Genomic DNA, 18,555 nt, shown 5'->3' on the forward strand with positions numbered 1-18,555 from the left:
TAAAAACAGGTGCGCGTGATGTCATTTCCCCACATCTTTTAGATTCATGATAAATCTAGTTGAATCGTAAGGAAATATTAATATAATAAAGTATTGGTCAGACAATTTAATTTTCACAGGAGGTGTAGAGGAGATTTTTTATGGTTCAAAATACGTAACAATATCAAAAAAAATAATAATAATAAAAATAAAGAAACGTACGGCTAGCCAAAAGTTCTAGCCGTACGTGAGTCACGAACGACTAGCCAGGACGCACTGTATTGTCTAGCCGTACGGCAATTTTCAAAATTATATGGAAGTCGAACGTTATAAAATTGTTGATTTTCATGCTTATCATTTGTTGTTTAATTTGTATGAATTATTAAATCATTTTTGTTAATTTTAAGCACATGGATCGAATAAAAAATGATCGGAGTGGAATAAATAAATAAATAAAAAGAACATTGAATGGGAAAAAACGGTGAAATGCAAAAATAATTATATAATTTTCAAAACAGTAGATAAATATCGAACATAAAAGCACAGTCAATCAATTAATTAGCCTTAATTAAAACCTATCCAGGGACTGACAATAGAATTTTAGAATGCCTTTCACGGAACATGCTAACTTTCCTTGATTCCGTCGGTAATTGTCGCAATTATCAAGAGCCTAACAACAATCATTTTCAGTGTTTGTTGTTGTTGTTTTTTTCCCCATATAAAAGGTGTCGAAAATTAAAAATAATGAAACAAAAAAGGATTATTATCAAAAATTTGTAAACTATTTCAATTGGTGTAATTGCAAGCAAATGCTATTTTTTCTCGACATCTTGCGATGACAAAGATCGATATATATAGCGATCCAAAGGGGTACGGCTCATTGAATGTTCACAAAATAAGTATTTGATGGTAGAAAACATTTATCCTAAGTCATAAATGAATTCTAAGTCCATTCCCATTACACTATATACTAATATATAGACAAGGGTAACAACTCCCATAAGAAGGTGTCTATGCCATATCAAGGTTTTTGCCTCGCAGTTTTTAACACGATACAGCATAAATAAAAAGGAATTATACTATTTGTAGTCGAATGATTTATCTATCGAACCAATGTAAAACTTTTCTTATATCTCTTATATTTAACGAGTACGGGCCGTCAAAGTAACAAAAAACTGTTCATTTTCGCGAGGTCGACATCGATCGTGGCTACGCAGGAAACACAAAGTAACACGACTGTCGCAATCGTTGAAGATAATATCACAAGCATTTATCATGCTGGGCAATTAAAAATACATAAAAGTAATCAAAATATACCAATAACCTATAATGACAATGTGATATAAACTCACCTGCGGCTTCAAAATATTTCCCCGTTGAAATTTCTATAAAACACCGCCATCTTGACGAATGTAAACAACCATCATCTGATTGGTCGGTATTTTTCGGAAATTTACGGGTATATTTTCGGGAAATAAATCGACCAATCAGATGACGGTTGTTTACATTCGTCAAGATGGCGACGTTTTACAGAAATTTTAACGGGGAAATATTTTGAAGCCGCAGGTGAGGTTAAATCATATTGTCATTATAGGTTATTGGTATATTTTGATTACTTTTATGTATTTTTAATTGCCCAGCATGATAAATGCTTGTGATAGTATCTTCAACGATTGCAACAGTCGTGTAACTTTGTGTTTCCTGCGTAGCCACGATCGATGTCGACCTCGCGAAAATGAACAGTTTTTTGTTACTTTGACGGCCAGTACTCGTTAAATATAAGAGATATAAGAAAAGTTTTACATTGGTTCGATAGATAAATCATTCGACTACAAATAGCATAATTCCTTTTTATTTATGCTGTATCGTGTTAAAAACTGCGAGGCAAAAACCCTGATATGGCATAGACACCTTCTTATGGGAGTTGTTACCCTTGTCTATATATTAGTATATAGTGTAATGGGAATGGACTTAGAATTCATTTATGACTTAGGATAAATGTTTTCTACCATCAAATACTTATTTTGTGAACATTCAATGAGCCGTACCCCTTTGTAGCGATCAAGGCGATTAATCTCTAAAAAGTTAACATCCAAAGACAATTAATGCTGTTTCTTGGTTAAAATCCTCGCTTAAAGTCATAGAATAACATATGCATTTTCGACTTCCATAAAATTTTGAAAAGTGCCGTACGGCTAGCCAATACAGCGTGTCCTTGCTAGTCGTACGTGACTCACGTACGGCTAAAACTTTTGGCTAGCCGTACGGGCCCGTACGCTAGCCACTTCCATTATAAAAACCCTACTAAATCGTGTTCTTAATAGTACATATAATTAATTTTTTGCATTTTGATTCTGACTTTCAAATTTAAAGGTGTGAACATATGTTATAATTGATGTACACATTTCAAAAATATCAGCAACTGTTTTGAAAAGTAAATTGTTAACATGTCTGTCAACGTATGATGCTGCGCATCGTAATCGTAGCCTAGTATTAACTGCAGGCAAATCATTTTTATTGGCTGCTCAAAAATCTAATTTGCATAATTTATTCACACAATTGCTGGTTCTTACTACTTATGTCTAATACTGCGCATTGTCCATTTTAATTGTTCCTAATTTGCACCAAATGCTCCTGTCACACTGTGTACTGACGATTTTTATTGCTCCTTGTATGCCTCTGTGCCGACAGACCTTTTGATCATGCACAATGTTGCCCTAATTGGTTAATCACCCTTGTCAAATATTCTAATGACGAAATAGACATCTATTTTTTTACGCTTCATCAGTGAACTGAATGACCTTAGGGGGAATTCGGTTCCACACCTGTCAAATTGTACTGTAGTAAATTACAGCACGTCATAAAATAGCAACACATTTTTTTCAGTTCCCAATAATCATTTTAAATATTAAGTAGATTTATGATTTTTTGTTTTATTGGATTAAATTTCCGGTAGAAGAAATGCGTATCTGTCGGGGAAAGGAATTTGGTAAGTAGATAACGTGGAAAAAAGCTTTGGGGAACTGGATAAACCCGAGAATATGCGTAATTATAGGGGAATGGGCAACCTGTTGCTGTTGGTACCAGTTTTGACTGGGTGCCTAAATAACTTTACGGACAGTTTTGTTTTCATACGATATAAGTCTGGCTGCCGATTTTCCTGCGCCTTTCTCATTTTTAGCGTCAATGGCGGAAAATCGCGTCCTCAGCATATTGGATTTAGTTGATATTTTACTTGAAAAAAGATATATGACCGGCGATGTACCCTATTTGGACAGCTTGTCTAGCGATAATTAAGTACAAAATAAATGGATATATCGTCAATTTGAAGAAGTTTCTCATAGTACCCAAAGTAAATTGATAATTTATCTTTGAAAGTTAAGCAGTCATTGCTTAAATCATGTGGTGGGATCATCAGCAAGCTTGAGTATCGGGCAAATGATAATTAATGTCGCGGCGTCTTCAATTAATTAATTAAAGCAGTTCCATATGATGTTTTCATAAATAATATATAATGTACGCAATTAAATTAATAAGTTCTTCATCAAGATATATTTCAGTTGTACCAGCGTGTACAACTATACCGGAAGTGGGTATTACACGTCACAATCTCGGTCTCGTCTGTCTCGCGAGAATGACAGAACGCCAAAATGGCGGCGCCCATGAACTTATTTCTCAAGTAAAAAATAGTGTCTTTAAACACGAATTTCTCTCTTATAGGGTTGATGTCAATAGGGAAACTGTCATGGTTCCTCTTTTTAAATGATGAATACTTATATTAGACAGACATCAATCCATCCATTCTTATTCCTTTAATGCTTATTACATATTCCCAGCTTGACGAGCATGATTTGAGAAAAGGCTTCTTATTATTCAAACATGTTCCAATTACTCTGCTGAGAGAATCGATTAACTAATTAAAGAATAGAGACAGGTTGTATCATAAAATATCTTTATATTCTGCCAGTATTACCTACGTTCAAGTGGTTCTATAATTGGCTTATTGCTCTTGCATCTTGTTTACTTATGATGTTGAATTTAGAAATAATAGAACAAGTTACACTATTTACAATTTCTGTCTGATTTTAAAATACTTAATGACGCAGATACACGAAAAATATTATCTTTAATTGTTTCGAACTCTTTCTGTAGTTTATTGAGATTTTTGTTTAAAATTTTACATGAAAGAACATAACAGTTATCAAAATAATTTATTTGAAAAAAATGATTCGATCATAATGATTATTTCAAAACCTCGTAACCTTTAGTTGCTGTTCTCGATTCGAGTATTGATAAACTTAAAGACATTTTAGTACATTAAATAGCACCAATAAGCACATGCTCAGTTTAAAAATTTACTTTGTCGAACGTAAATAAACGGACAATTCACAATGTCCTCGTGTAATAGCGTCTACATTTCTCTTGTCATAATGACATCTATTTTGCATAGACAAAAACCGCCAGAATTACTATAAATTGAACCCCACCTATCCTAACTATATCTATCTGCATAATGTTAAACTATTTTCGCCATCAAAAGTCAAAGTTGTTTATTTGAAACATATAATTATAGACGGCTATTATGTAAACCTGAAGTCGATAAGGTTGGTATAAAGTACATTTATTTTTTCATAAAATAAATTTGACAAAAACAACATTATTTAATACAGTTTGGAATAAATAGTCTGTTCAGTCTGACAAAAAACAACTACTTAAACGACCTTCAATTTCAGACAAATGGTTTATATTATGATTCAATTTAGTATTAACCCTTAGCGATACCATTTTTGGGTCGCTGCGCTTGCGCAGAGCGACCCAAAGTTATAAGCTACATCTGAAGCTTACTGCAAACCGAATTTCGGCTGAAATATACATGCACGTAGTAAATAGTTCCGTATGGTCGGTAACAAGTTAGAAAATCCGTACCTTCATTCATTACATGAGGGTTATCATACATTTTGAAATGTATCATGATGTCGAAAATTACAGTAAATTTGTGCTGTGTACAGAAAAAATATCAATGCGCGATTGAATCACGTGACAGGTCATTGAGGTCAGCCATGTTGATTCGACTTTCGTCAGTACGTTAATTGATACAGACATCCAGGATATTTTGAAGAAATTGTAAGTTCTTTAGTAATTTTGTCAGTTTCCTCGATTAAAGAGGAAAGACTTTATGAAACTGAGCCACCCGTGTGATCAATTTTTGAAGATTTGTTTGTAACAGGGTAACGATTCGTCACCGTGACGATTCGTCTCAATTTTATAGTGACGATTCGCCCCACCTAAAATTAACATTTTTAAAATTCATTTGGACTGAAAAATATTTATGTTTTAGCTTTTTTTGCATTTGTTTGGTATTCCTTTCTATTTAATAGATAACAGATAAAGGTTTAACAGAACTAACTGTATAGTAATAAATTTATAAATTAATCTGGATTCTTAATCTTATTTGTATATTATAATATTTAATAATTAATAATAAATAAACTAGATAATAGATTGATGTTATAGATAAGTATCATACAGTAATATTGTTTTTATTTACTCAATCATAGATATTCGTTTCTACAAGCAGATTGTCATACATTGTATTTTCTATTGTTCTATTAATCTGATAAAATAAAAGAAATTTAGACAATGCAAAGAGAAAAAGTGAAAGGTGTAATATAATCTGGATTTAAGGGGTGCAGGGGAGTACTATGGAGCTGTAGGGGCAGGAAATCTGTGTTGAAGTGGTTATGGTTGTTGATTCTAAACCACTGGCCCCTGCTGTTGGTTAGAAAAATAAATTGAGTTTGAATGGTTTGACCTATTTTACAAACTTTTATTTTTCATACTGTCACCCATCCAATATTATCTCAGTTTCTCTCCGACAAATTAAATTAGTTACACTAATAATTCTATGAATACTATTGACCATGGTATTTGTAGCATGGCATTATATAATGGCAGATTGGTGTACCAAAAATTATTGTTTATGTTTACAATGCATATCAAAGAGGAAAAATAGAATCCCTTAAGAACACCCAAAAATGACACAATTGAAAATGTTGCAGGCTCGGTTTGTTTGAGGATAAACAGTACTGGAAAATGCAAGTTACTGTCCTCGCCCCCTAGCACATACTGGCTTAAAGGCCAATATTGGCCATAATATGCCCCAGAAATGATTTTAATTTATTTTTCAAAAGCCTGTTATTTTTGGTGGCCAGTGGTATAACTTCTAAAAATATACTAAATGGGCAATTATCTGAACCAACTTTTGACTCAGCTGTTGCTTTTTAGCAATCAGTATAGTTAAAGTGATTTAGTATTTTGTATGGAAGTCAAAAAACTACTTTGTTTACATGCAAACAGTAAGGCCTTACATGTTGTAAGTCTGTCCTAGAGGAGGTGTCTGATTATTCTTTAAGGCTTTGGTTCTCACACTGACACTGAGTTCAAATACTTTGCCAAATTCAGTTTTTATAGTCTAATTATTGAAACAATCTAAACCAAAGTTTTGAAAAACAAAGAAAAAAATTAATACACAGAATCTTGATGAACAGTATCCTGTTTGTTCAGTTCCCCCATTCTTTTTTTCATTAAGGGAACGCACATTGTATTCTTTGGGAATCATACGCCACTTTTCATGGAATGGCACTAACATGTCACATTGGAGGTTCCATGATCACTGCCATAAAAATACACCTGCTAATGTTTCTAATTTCAAAATTTTACCATTACATGTTTAAATGTTGAATACTGCTTAACCTGGTGCTATTGGGTGTGAACAGCAGCATGCACTTTCCAGTTCTATCCATGAACTGGCTCAATCAAACTGAGTCTGCAGCATTTTCAATATTGCTATTTGGACTTTCCTTTTAGAATTACTGTTTCTCTTTATGTACATAATTACCTAGTATTAAGCTTTAAATGAACAAATAAAGAGACCACTAAGGACAAACACATATGCAACAGCTGGATTTTATTTATTTTGCTCAAGCATTGTCACTCAGTAAATTTTGCCTGTATTTAAAGAAAGATTCTACAACAAGATTTTTTTTAGAAGGTAATTCCTGATCCAGAAGTGTTCTCCACAAACAAGTGCGTGGTTCCCCATTCTGCTCTATGCTAGTGCATACAAAAACGGACGATAGTACTTTAGACTATGTATCATATAAAACTTTATTTACATGATGATTAGGGGATTTTCTAATAATATGAAAAAAATTGTTGATATAAGAAAAAATATATAATTAAATTGATAACATGGGATTTGACTGATTAATTTCACAAATAATCATTGTATTTTATAAACATGAATGATATTATCTGAATGGTAAATATGGTCAACATTTTACTTGCTTTTGATTTGTTCCAATAGTTTGATGCATTGGCCTGTTTTGAGTTGGTATATATACATGTACATGATGTAGCTGATTTGACTATTAAGCCAAATGATTAATTTAGATAACTATAAGTTGGGAATGCTTTATTGTTGATATGAAAATCATATAAATGTTAAATAAGAAATGCATTTATTTCAGGTGTGTGATATAACAAACTGTTGTGTGAGGTTTTTAATTTGACATGGTCAAGACATACTATGATAGTATTGTTCAGTGTAAGTTCTCTTTAAATGTTTGTTTATAATAAAAACCCACATTTATTTTATTGAGCTCTGGAAAATTTTGAAACACATATTTGATTTAGTAGTCAAAATTAAAAACAACATTACCCTCATGGAAGTATTTCCCGTACAAAAGCAGTATACCAGCTTTTTTTGCAATAAATGCTGTTGTTTTTCCTTGTGTCCAGAATGATATGCACATACTGTTGAAAATTGTATATTTGTGCTATTCTTATTCTATTCTTCCTGATACATGTATGAATCAAAAGCTTGGCAACACTGTTCAAGTAATCATTCTGGGAAAACAGAGCGAGTGCATGATCTGAAATTTTTGCAAATAGGTTTTTTGCTGAGATCTACATCAAATAGAATATCATATAATTATTCTTGAAAATTATTTCCAATCCGGTCATGTCAAAAGCCTCAGTGGAGTCCCTTTAAGTAATTCATATAAGACATTGACCTTGAGATGACTGACCATCAAGGTCAAATACTGAATTTAACTTATTGTCATATCATTAAATTTATTTGTTTTGTGTTCGCATATATATTTATAAGAAGAATTCCTTGAAAAATATTTACCTCATTTTGACTGTAAAAGTACATAAATTATAACAACCTTAGAATTCAGCCATCAGAGGCCATTAATGCTAAAGGTATAAGAGTATGAGTCTGAAGTTTACAATATTTATGATTTCTCTTTGGTTACAGAGAGAAACAGTTTTTCTTTTTTGTATTTTATTATATTGAAAAATGTATATTTGCTGTCAAGTTGTGTGTGTAACTAAATATGTAACTAGTACATTTTACATTATTTTCTGTTCCCTTAGTAATTAATCTATAGAATAAGAGTATAGGTAAAAGAATCTCTGGTAAACAATATTGAAAATCTTAAAAGCACATATAATGTGTCAGAGATTTTGTAATTTTGTAATTCTTTAGAAAGATCAAACATGTGTTCAATAATGTTTTAATGATGTATTTACTATTTAGAGCATTGTAAATGTTTAACAACTGAAAAGAGTAACACTGAACAAACAGTAATTAATGTGTTGTAAAGGTAGCAAAATGTGAGCAGTATTATTTTGACTTCCATACAAAATACTAAATTAATGTAATTATACCAAGTGCCAGATAATTTCTCTACATGTACATGGTCAATGAGTACATGTAACTATTTGAGAAGTGCAAAAAGATATGTAAAAGGAAAGTTTCAAAAATAATTTTTTTTATCTTTTCTAAGGCTTAATGGACCTTTAAAGTTATTATTTAATATATATTTAACACAGATATCATATGTGCAGAAAAAATTGTGGTTAAATGATATAACTTGCTTGTTTAATACTGATTACTTGTGCATGATCTTTAATATAAGACATTAAATTTTGTTTTGCTTTTTTTTTAGATTACTTCTGTCATGTTACTGTTTGATAACAGTTAAGGTACAGTAGGTTCAGACAAGTTATATACATGTATACAGGACAAGACAGCTCAAACTGGCAGTTTGTTATAGCAAAAAGTGATGAAGTTTCAGCCTAGAAGTCTTCATGATGATGATGGTGATGATCCTAGTTATAGATTCTTTGCAATTATCTGTAAGGAAGGGGTTTCTGCTGCAGAGAAGAAAAAAATTCATGCAGGTTAGTCATTTTTTCAATAATTAATTAAGGTCTGTTGTTGATTGCATGTCAATAAAGGTCTTTCCTAATATCATAAGGTTCTAAGGTATGTCATCTTGTGGTAATAACTGATCCCTTAGTAATTAATTACAGTAATCAAACTTTTTAAACATGTTTACTGTAATCACTTGTTGCATGGTGCATATGCCTGAAGTCCAGGATTTTGTGACAAATATCATCATGTTTTACTCTTAGATTATGTGGAAAAATGATAAATGAATGAATTACAGTTTTAGGGTTTTTCCAAATTTTCAACTTGCACCAATGTTGTTGTACATAGGGTTTTACTATCTAATGTTTGACTGATATCATTGCAGACCTTTACTAATTCAAAATCATGACAAAGAATTTAAAATTAGAAGTCTCCTTTCCAGAATTACATTAATTCATTGTAGGACTAGTAATCATACAAAAAATATATATTATTGTAAACATGTTATACTAGAAAATTAAAAATTGAAATGTATGCTCATAGTGAAATGATCCATTCTAAAGTTAAATTTTCAATTATTTTTCTGAAGAACAATAACAGATTATGCCCTGCTTCTAGTTTCTTGTATTTGAACAACTTATGCTGTTTAATTGTTTTACTAAACCTTGCTCCCACTTTGCAGTAAGACTAAACCTTGCTCCCACTTTGCAGTAAGAAGTTGCCCACTCTGTTCAAATGAAGCTGTCTGAAGTACCCAGTAGACAATGTATTATTTCTGGAACAACTTAATTGAAGTGAAGCTTACTATGTGAAGGAGTTATTTCTGTATTCAAAAGGAAACTTCAGCATACAGAATACCAATTGAGGTATAGTAGTCCACTTTAAATTTTTACTTTTATCCATCTAAAGAAAGCATGAGATACAAAAATAGGCGATAATAATTATTTTCCTGACATCAGAATACACTATGGTTCTGCTTGCAGTTAGAAGTGATGTTCTATTCTTGTAAAGCAGCATTAATTGAAACCAATATTTGTCCTGTCATTTAATTGAAACTAATTGACAATATTCTTGTTTGTTTTTCAGCAGCATTTGTAAAGTTAATTTAGTTTGAATATCACACCATCCATTGCTTTTGATTTTCTTGTGACCAGAAACTAGCATTTTACATAGTGGTGTAAGCTAACTATGATAATTCATGCAAAGATATGATAAAAAATTTTTATAGAAGAAATATGTCTTCGATTTACTGGTAAATTGTTAAGTATGGAGCACATTGTCTTTATGATGTGGAATATATTCAGTGCCAGATAAACAATTACTTGCAACGTGACAAATATATTTTATTTTCAGATATTTGTAACTGGAATCCCTTCAGACGTTGACATAGCTAAATTCCACAGTTTCAACTATAAATGGACATTGAATAATTATACATTGGTTTTATTTTATACATGTATCTGTTAATATTTTTGTTTTCAAATAATTCCCAATATTGTTAATTTTGGATAATATATGTATAACTTTGCCACAATGTTGGTAAATGGAGGCTGCTATTTTACTGTGACTGAAAGTAGTTCAGATATGACGCCTTATGATGTCCGAGGTTTATAGCCCATCATACAAGCCAAAGAGAGCAGATTTTTTTTCTGTGTAGATTCATTAATTTTCAATGTTCATAATTGAAAGTGATTCTGTCATATTTCCTGAATTTGTTTAATTTCCTTCCTGATTTGCAAATATTAATTATCTACTCTTTATTTATCACATTTTTCTGAGAAATAAATGTATTTCCCACAAAATTTCTGTTTGTTTATAGGCTTTTCATCCTCATTCAAATAAAGTCTGGCTACTTTTGAAATTATACTTTATTGTGAAATAATCTAAAAGTAATGTCATTTTTTACTGAAAAGCATGTTATAAGTTATGGTGTTCAATTGATTTCTGAAGGACAACTTATGAAGGAAATGAAGTGTGTTGATACTTGCCATGTTAGTATCAAAAGACAGATTTAGTTCAATTTTGGTCACAATAAATTATTTTTGATGCAGTTATGCCCCTTTTTAGCTCGACTTTTTCTTTTTAAAAAATAGAGGTATCGTAACAGTCATGTTGGCATTGCCGAGGTTATCCACAAACTTGTATTTTGATCATTACTTTTTAGCTCACCTGAGCACAATGCTCATGGTGAACTATTGTGATCCTCCACCATCAGTTGTCGTGGGTCGTCAAAAATTTCTTTAAACAAATCTCCTCAGAAACCAAAGACTGCACAGTAACCAAAAATTTGCAGGAATGACCCTACAGTAAGTGCCGTTTGGTACTTTTGTCCAGTGCATCACTTGAAAACTAGTAGTTGGAATTCAATACAACTTCATACAATGGTCAAGCGAATGAGAGAAAGTGCAGTGTACAATAACCATTACTCCATCTGCAGTATTTATAGAGTTATTCAATAAAACTTCATCAATGGTCAACCACATTGAAAGGAAATGCAACATACAAGAACCACAACTTACTATCTTTAAATGCCCACGAACATATCTCTATATTTCAATTCTTTTACAAGGTATTCTGTTACATCCTAATGTCCAAAGCAGTTTTGTGGGGGTATTAATCACATTTAGTGTAGTTCTAGTTTTAACTGACCATACTTGACTTATTGTTTGTGAGAATTTCATGAATCTCTCTGGATGAAATTGTGACATTGATAAGTCATGTATTCACAATCACTGAAAGTTTATCCCTGATGGAACACTTATTACTAGTATACATATAAACAGAAAGATTTTTCAACCATTTTCTTTTCGAGTTGTTTGAACTTGATAACTTGAATATCAGATTGATAATAACTATAATCCCCTAGAATGAGCATGTTTTTCATATGCCCTGTAAGTAGATGAAATTAACAATGCATTGTTTAAAAGAGGATTTGGTTATTTACTTCCAGCTTCTCTCAGTAGTGTATTCTTAAAATGTATCCAACTTTCAATGTATTATTTTGAGAATATTTTTCGATCTCAACTGAAGCAGTGAGAACAAATACTGGTTTTTAGTACTTTGATAAACCGTGTTGTAATTGTTCGATATCAATGATAAATCATCCTGATTTAAATCAAATGGCAAATATTGCTCTTTCCTTTGTACTCAATCATTTCCACTTGAATATGACATGAACATTTTCAAAAAATTTGCAAAAGGACATGATTTGGCCTTTCAAGTGATCACCAGCAATATAATGTCATATAAATTTGTCAGCGCAAGCGACCCTCCAGTGCTTTCAGTGCTTTGATTTTCTTAGTTGACAAAATAACTACAAAAACAAGTCGTTTTAACATTCAGACACAAATCAACAAAATTATATGTATGTATGTTTCTTTCTTTGTGTGTGAGATGAAGTTGATTAAACAAATTATTTAATGACCTAACGACTGTTTGGGAGTCGTCCATTACGGAAAACTGGAAACCGTTGTAAACTTTGTCTAACCGAGTCTGCGCCAGTAAGCAAATATTCTTACGTATAAAGAGTCTCCAGAACATCCACAAAACATACGAAATACACTGTCAAGATAGCTTGCAAATAAAGTGTTTTTCAACTTTATTTTTAAGAATTCCTATGTCTTTGTAACCTGAATATTATTTTTTTTTAATTAATCTATTATAAATGGGTTTTTAATGAAATTAAGAGCAATTGTTCATTATAATAGAAACTTAATTGTTTCATTAATTGTCATGCAAAAAATGAGTTAATGTTGAAATTTCAAATCACATCTTGCAATCTTATGCAAATGATTTCCCTTGTTAGTAATTAGGAAGTTCGGCATCGGTAAACACAATAAATTATTTCAAAATAGCTCCATTATATTTACATATTTATAAAAAAGGAATAAAATCCAATAAAATAAATAAATGAATCATAATAAAGACAAAGTAAGCATCCAGATGAATAAGCAATGTCAATTAAAAAAAAACATTATTTTTTAGCTTTATATTTCATTAAGTTTAATAAATCAAATTTGAACGATTGAGTTTTGATAATTGTCTGTACACCTTTATTTTCAATGGGGTATTATTGTACAACAATATATTAAGTTTTGTTGATATCCGAATGAAACTGGTAGCGCAAAAAATAATCAATTAAGCATAATGCTGTATACCATAATGCGCATAGTTGTAACTCTGACAACAATGTTCACCAATCTACATTTCTTAACGACAAAAAAGTCAACATGTTATATTTACGGAAGCTCGAATCATTTTTAAAGGGAAAAATATCTGGAAACAAAGTGATCCCTCGGAAGCATCAATCACAACAAAATAACGTGAACATTGAAGACTCTGTTTGATTGAGTCTGTACATGAGGGATAATGAATAAGTGTAACATCCCTCAAAGTCATGTACAGTGAATAAATATGTATATATTATCATTACTCGTACTTACATATACATGTTAGTTATCAGATGATGAAGAAATACCTCGAATCTGTCTTACTTCATCTTCTTTCTCTGTGTCTCTGGTATTTTACAGAAGAGTCTTCAAATCTATCTCTATCACCCTCGTTGGTCGTGTAAGGTTTATCCAAACTCGCTATGTGGTCCAATGGAAATGAATCCTTGCATAATAATCTCTAATGATGCAAGCCACAAAACTAGCACAATCATGCAACACTTTCACTGAACAAAAACAGCAAAGTATGAAGACATACATATGTCTGCTGATGTATCAATGTCAAAGGTTTATATTCTTATTAATATTCTAATAAAGCAAAGATCAATATAATGTTGACTTGATACGTGATTTACTATATACCTATGTGTCATGTACTAACATCAACATTTTCTAGATGGGCTTGGGACTTATTAGCATTATTTATCACCTTTCATCATACAGCGTGATATTATTATTGCATTACTGATTTTGAATTGGTAATTTTACCATGTACTTACTACTTTCGTTTATTGACGGATAAACACTATTCCATCGATCACGAACTTTATAACGTTACCTTTATACTTAGAAACGCTCTCAAGATATGTTACATTAAATCATTTTGAGGACATCAAGTATAACATATAAAACGCGAAGCCAATACGATATTATTATTCGTTCTCTATTGTCCAATATGTTATAAATCAAGTCATATTGTAATAATTTTACACGGAGGATCAATTAACTAATTGAAAGATAAGACAAGCAATGTTATAAGGCATTCATCAAAGTAAAGTAGACATTTGGTAACAACTAGACACAAAGCTTAAAAATACAGCTGCATTTAGTGTAGTCTTTAATGAGTAAATGCTGATTGCATATTCCAAGCTTGACGAGTACGATTTGAAAATTCTCTTCTTATTATTCTTGCATGTTCTATTTACTCTCCGGAGAGTATCGATTAACTTATTAAAGTATAGAGACAAGCTGTAACATAGAATATCTCTATAAATTATCAGTGTTAATTACGTTCAAGTGGCTCTACTGTTGGCTTACTTCTCTTGTAACATGTACGATGATGTAGTGGATCAGGGAAACATTTTACGCGAATTAAAATTCTTTCTGATTTTAGAAACGCAGTTTAAAAGAAAAGTATGAACTTTAACTGTGACGCGATCTTCCTTTATTTATTTTTCTTCAAAAAAAACAAACGCGATTTATTACATGTATTACATGTATATTTAACATTATCTGCAATATTTTCAACAAGTTAAAGGTTCAGTTTGTCAGACGGCATCATTCAGCTTGCTTTTATTGTATGTCAAAGTATGCAATTAAGCATACTCACACAATTATATAAAACCGTATTTTGAATAATGGTCTGCCGATGCAATGATAATATTTGTATTAAAATCTTGAAGCACGAGCGGACATTTCAACAGATATCAAGATAGCTGATGTTTTCATTGTCCTTTAAAGAATGATTTCGAAATAGCGTCCAACTTTGCCCGTACTTGATTCAGTGATGTTGATGAATTGTGAATGTTTTGTCCATGATAAAAATATCTGCAAATTATCATGTCCAGGAGAGTAATGTTAAATCATTCGGGATAACAGTTTCCTTGAGGTTTCCCATGCTGGCAGCTGATTTAAATGATAGTCTGCATCCATGTATTCCAATTTATCAAGTCGTGAGGAGAACTAGTGTAATAAGAATATGGAGAGATAGAATTTTAAGACGATTAGTCTTGCTAAGAATTGGATCCGTCTTATTAAGGATGCGCTTAGATTTTCTTTTGCAGTCTCACATGTATACGGTTGTGTGCTATTGTCTACTTACTAACTTAAACATACTGTTCTTTAAAGAGAAATATAATTATTCCAATGATTTGTCTCGTCTTCGAGTTGGTTACATTTTATAGTGATCACCCGTAGAATATGATAGTTTGATCCAGTTTTTTTTCACTTGAAAATGAAATGTAATTGATGCATATGAAAATATTTATTTTTAATCTGGGAAAGGGATGGTCTGTCGGAACTGCCAAAATTTCCTACGATCTGATTGAATAACATGTAATTCAAACATTATGTCACATATTAATAATTTTGATATTTCTAATATTCTTTGCAAACTACATCGTGTTTATTATAACAAGAAACACACATCATATTAACAACAAAATACTTAAATAAAACTGTATTTGAAAATATCATTCAATCAGTTTTGAAAAGACCTTGAAAAGGTTAATTGGAAAACGATTAAACATTTTTATTCCAATTAAATCACACCAATAAGCATAAGCTCCTGAGAATTTCTATTCATTAACTGTGTTGCGGACAATACAACATGGCATAATGCATTAGCACCAAGACTACCTCATGTCACAGTGTCATCTATTCAGTAAATAATTATGCCGATTTGCTGAATAAACTGAAACTGAATCTATTCAGTAAAGTGAAAACGCGCGAATGACTTCAATTTGGCTTGAACCCCAGCAGTTTAAATGTTATTTAATTAACTCATTTGCATATTGTTTTGGTCACAAACCCCCTAAAAGAAAAAAGGAAAAAATTATTTAAAACATATTATTTCAGTCAGTTTTTTTGTAAACATAAAGCGATTTAAATTATAATAATTTGATTTAAGTATTTATCCATCGCGATACATTTTGATTTGTTACGTGTAAAAGTAATGTAGTTTAAACATTTAAGATTCAATTTACATAAAATGTGATAATCGTTAGTGTATTTTTTTCGATAATACATCAATTTTTGTTACGACAACCAAAACGGAATCTAAGTATTTTTGAAAGTCTTCAAATAAAAGACAATTAAATCGGTTTAAGGTTCCATCATTGTTATAGATTGCATCACATTTTAAAAAGGTATTCTTATTTTCCTATTTCTTTTTACTAATATATAAAAAGGCAAATCAGACACAGAATCGGTCCTCAGATCAAGATTTCAAGATAAATATAAACATATCAGCAGGAGCAATTGTATTAAGTGTCTAAAATAATGACAGTTAAACTATATGTTTCGATCTATCATTTATATGATTGTTGCATCAAAACCTAATACTATGTGTTAATCTAAATTGTAAATGTACACTGTGGCATGAATAATGCATTAATCTTATAATCAATTAAGTTTTAATGGGCTTAAGTTTATCTTTTGATTATGGTAACGTGTAAAGGTGAATGAATTTTATACACTGGAAATAAATATGAATATTGTCAATTGTGTAAACTTTTTAACCTTTGAAGTCAATTTATTTAGTGCAGTCTACCATAAAATGTATAAATGTATTGATATATAATTTTGTTTCATCCATTTAAATTTATAAAAGTTGCCAAATAGATTTAACATATGTTGCAATGAAGAAGCGTAAACCAGTTATTGCTTCAATACATTGTGGCATTGTATAAGCATGATTATTTAGAAAAGACAATAGCTAGGCCGCCATTTCACGCCGCCAGGCCGCTGGGGCGCCATGTCGGCAACTTTACGCCACCAGGCCGCTGGAGCGCCAGGTCGCCAACTTTACGCCGCGAGGTCGCTGGGCCGTAAACTTCAAGCCGTAAAACCGCTGGGCCGCTTTGCTGCCAACTTCATGCCGTCAGGCCGCTAGGCTGCCAACTCCACTAATCTTCTTCAGCCATTCTCATTCCTCAACTTTTGAATGCATTAATCATAAATATCTTCGTGTTATAGATTCATAACAGAATCATTTTAACACGAAAGCCATGTTAAAATTAGACATGATATGAATTACCATTACTTCTTTACATGTAGGTTTTCTGATGACCGATTGTTTTCAGCCAAAGAAATTCATGCAACCGGATCCATTATGTTCTAAATCGCGTTTGGGTTTGATACATAAGAAACTGTTACAATACATGAGTGTGCAATTTCACAATTTCAGTTGCTCAAAATTGTATTCATACTCATCCTGTAGATTCATAGAAATACATAATTGCGCAATCAACTCAAGCGATGCAACACAACAAACTACTGATAGGAGCATGCACTATTTTTTATATAGACAGTTCGGATCACGAAATACCAAGTGTGAAGACAGGCATGTGTCAGCTGATGTGCCAATGTAAAAGTTTACCAGTCTAATTAATATTTTAATAAAGCACAGCTGACTATGCTTTTAAACTAAACCACAACGACGTATATAATCATGTGTCAAGTACTAACAATTAAAGTTCTCGAAATGAGTTTTTGGACCCCATTAACAGTATGTATCACCTTGAGTTTACAGCGTGGTAACAGCATCTAATTTCACGTATAAATTTGTCATTTAACAACATATTGTTTATTGACGGACTTACGGTACTTCATTTCCTCAAACTTGTATGTTATTTAGGTAACCTTTATGTTAATCTGATTTTGTAATGTATATATAAACAACGTGAAGGAATGAAAATGTGCTACAAATAATCCATCGTTCCATTTATCATCGAATTTCGTGTTTAATAATATACAAATTAATTAATTCAGCATCTGAGCATGCAAAATAATTCATTTGGATATAAACTATAATAATATATAGGAAATGCCAATGTTCATATAAGAACTTTTAGTAAATCATGAATTTTAAGAGGTAAATAAACTATTTATTTAACTCTGAAAGCCAATTGATTAAGTTCAGATTTGTCCTTATATCTATACATGGGCTTATTTGTTTTACAATTAATAGCTATTGTTATTTTAATCACTTTGATTTTAGCAAACATTGTTTAATTGTTGTAATTACAATGTATCTGTATATTTTATTTATTGTAAATGCACATTAGGTTCTTGAAACTGAAGTAAATCTTCCTTATGCATAATCTTACGAATGTTACGGACTTTCAAATGAGTTGTCACTTACATTTGTTGTAGAAAACTGTTGTTTAATAAAGCTCAAGTTGT

General features: G+C 31.4%; 1 long non-coding RNA gene across 2 annotated transcripts; it reads left to right on the top strand.

Moving 5' to 3' along the window:
- The first annotated feature begins 4,921 nt into the window (after window positions 1-4,921).
- On the top strand, window positions 4,922-11,004 carry LOC132723076 (uncharacterized). 2 transcript variants are annotated; one of them, XR_009624692.1, is made up of 5 exons: window positions 4,922-5,103; window positions 7,509-7,585; window positions 8,997-9,231; window positions 9,885-10,068; window positions 10,556-11,004. It is a non-coding gene; the product is annotated as an uncharacterized LOC132723076 (long non-coding RNA). The 2 variants fall into 2 exon arrangements; XR_009624691.1 differs by having other exon boundaries at window positions 4,928-5,103; window positions 9,914-10,068.
- The last annotated feature ends 7,551 nt before the right edge of the window (window positions 11,005-18,555 follow it).

Source organism: Ruditapes philippinarum, unplaced genomic scaffold (genome assembly GCF_026571515.1).
Source record: "Ruditapes philippinarum isolate M1 unplaced genomic scaffold, ASM2657151v2 ctg1720_1_1_1_1, whole genome shotgun sequence".
NCBI lineage: Eukaryota > Metazoa > Mollusca > Bivalvia > Venerida > Veneridae > Ruditapes > Ruditapes philippinarum.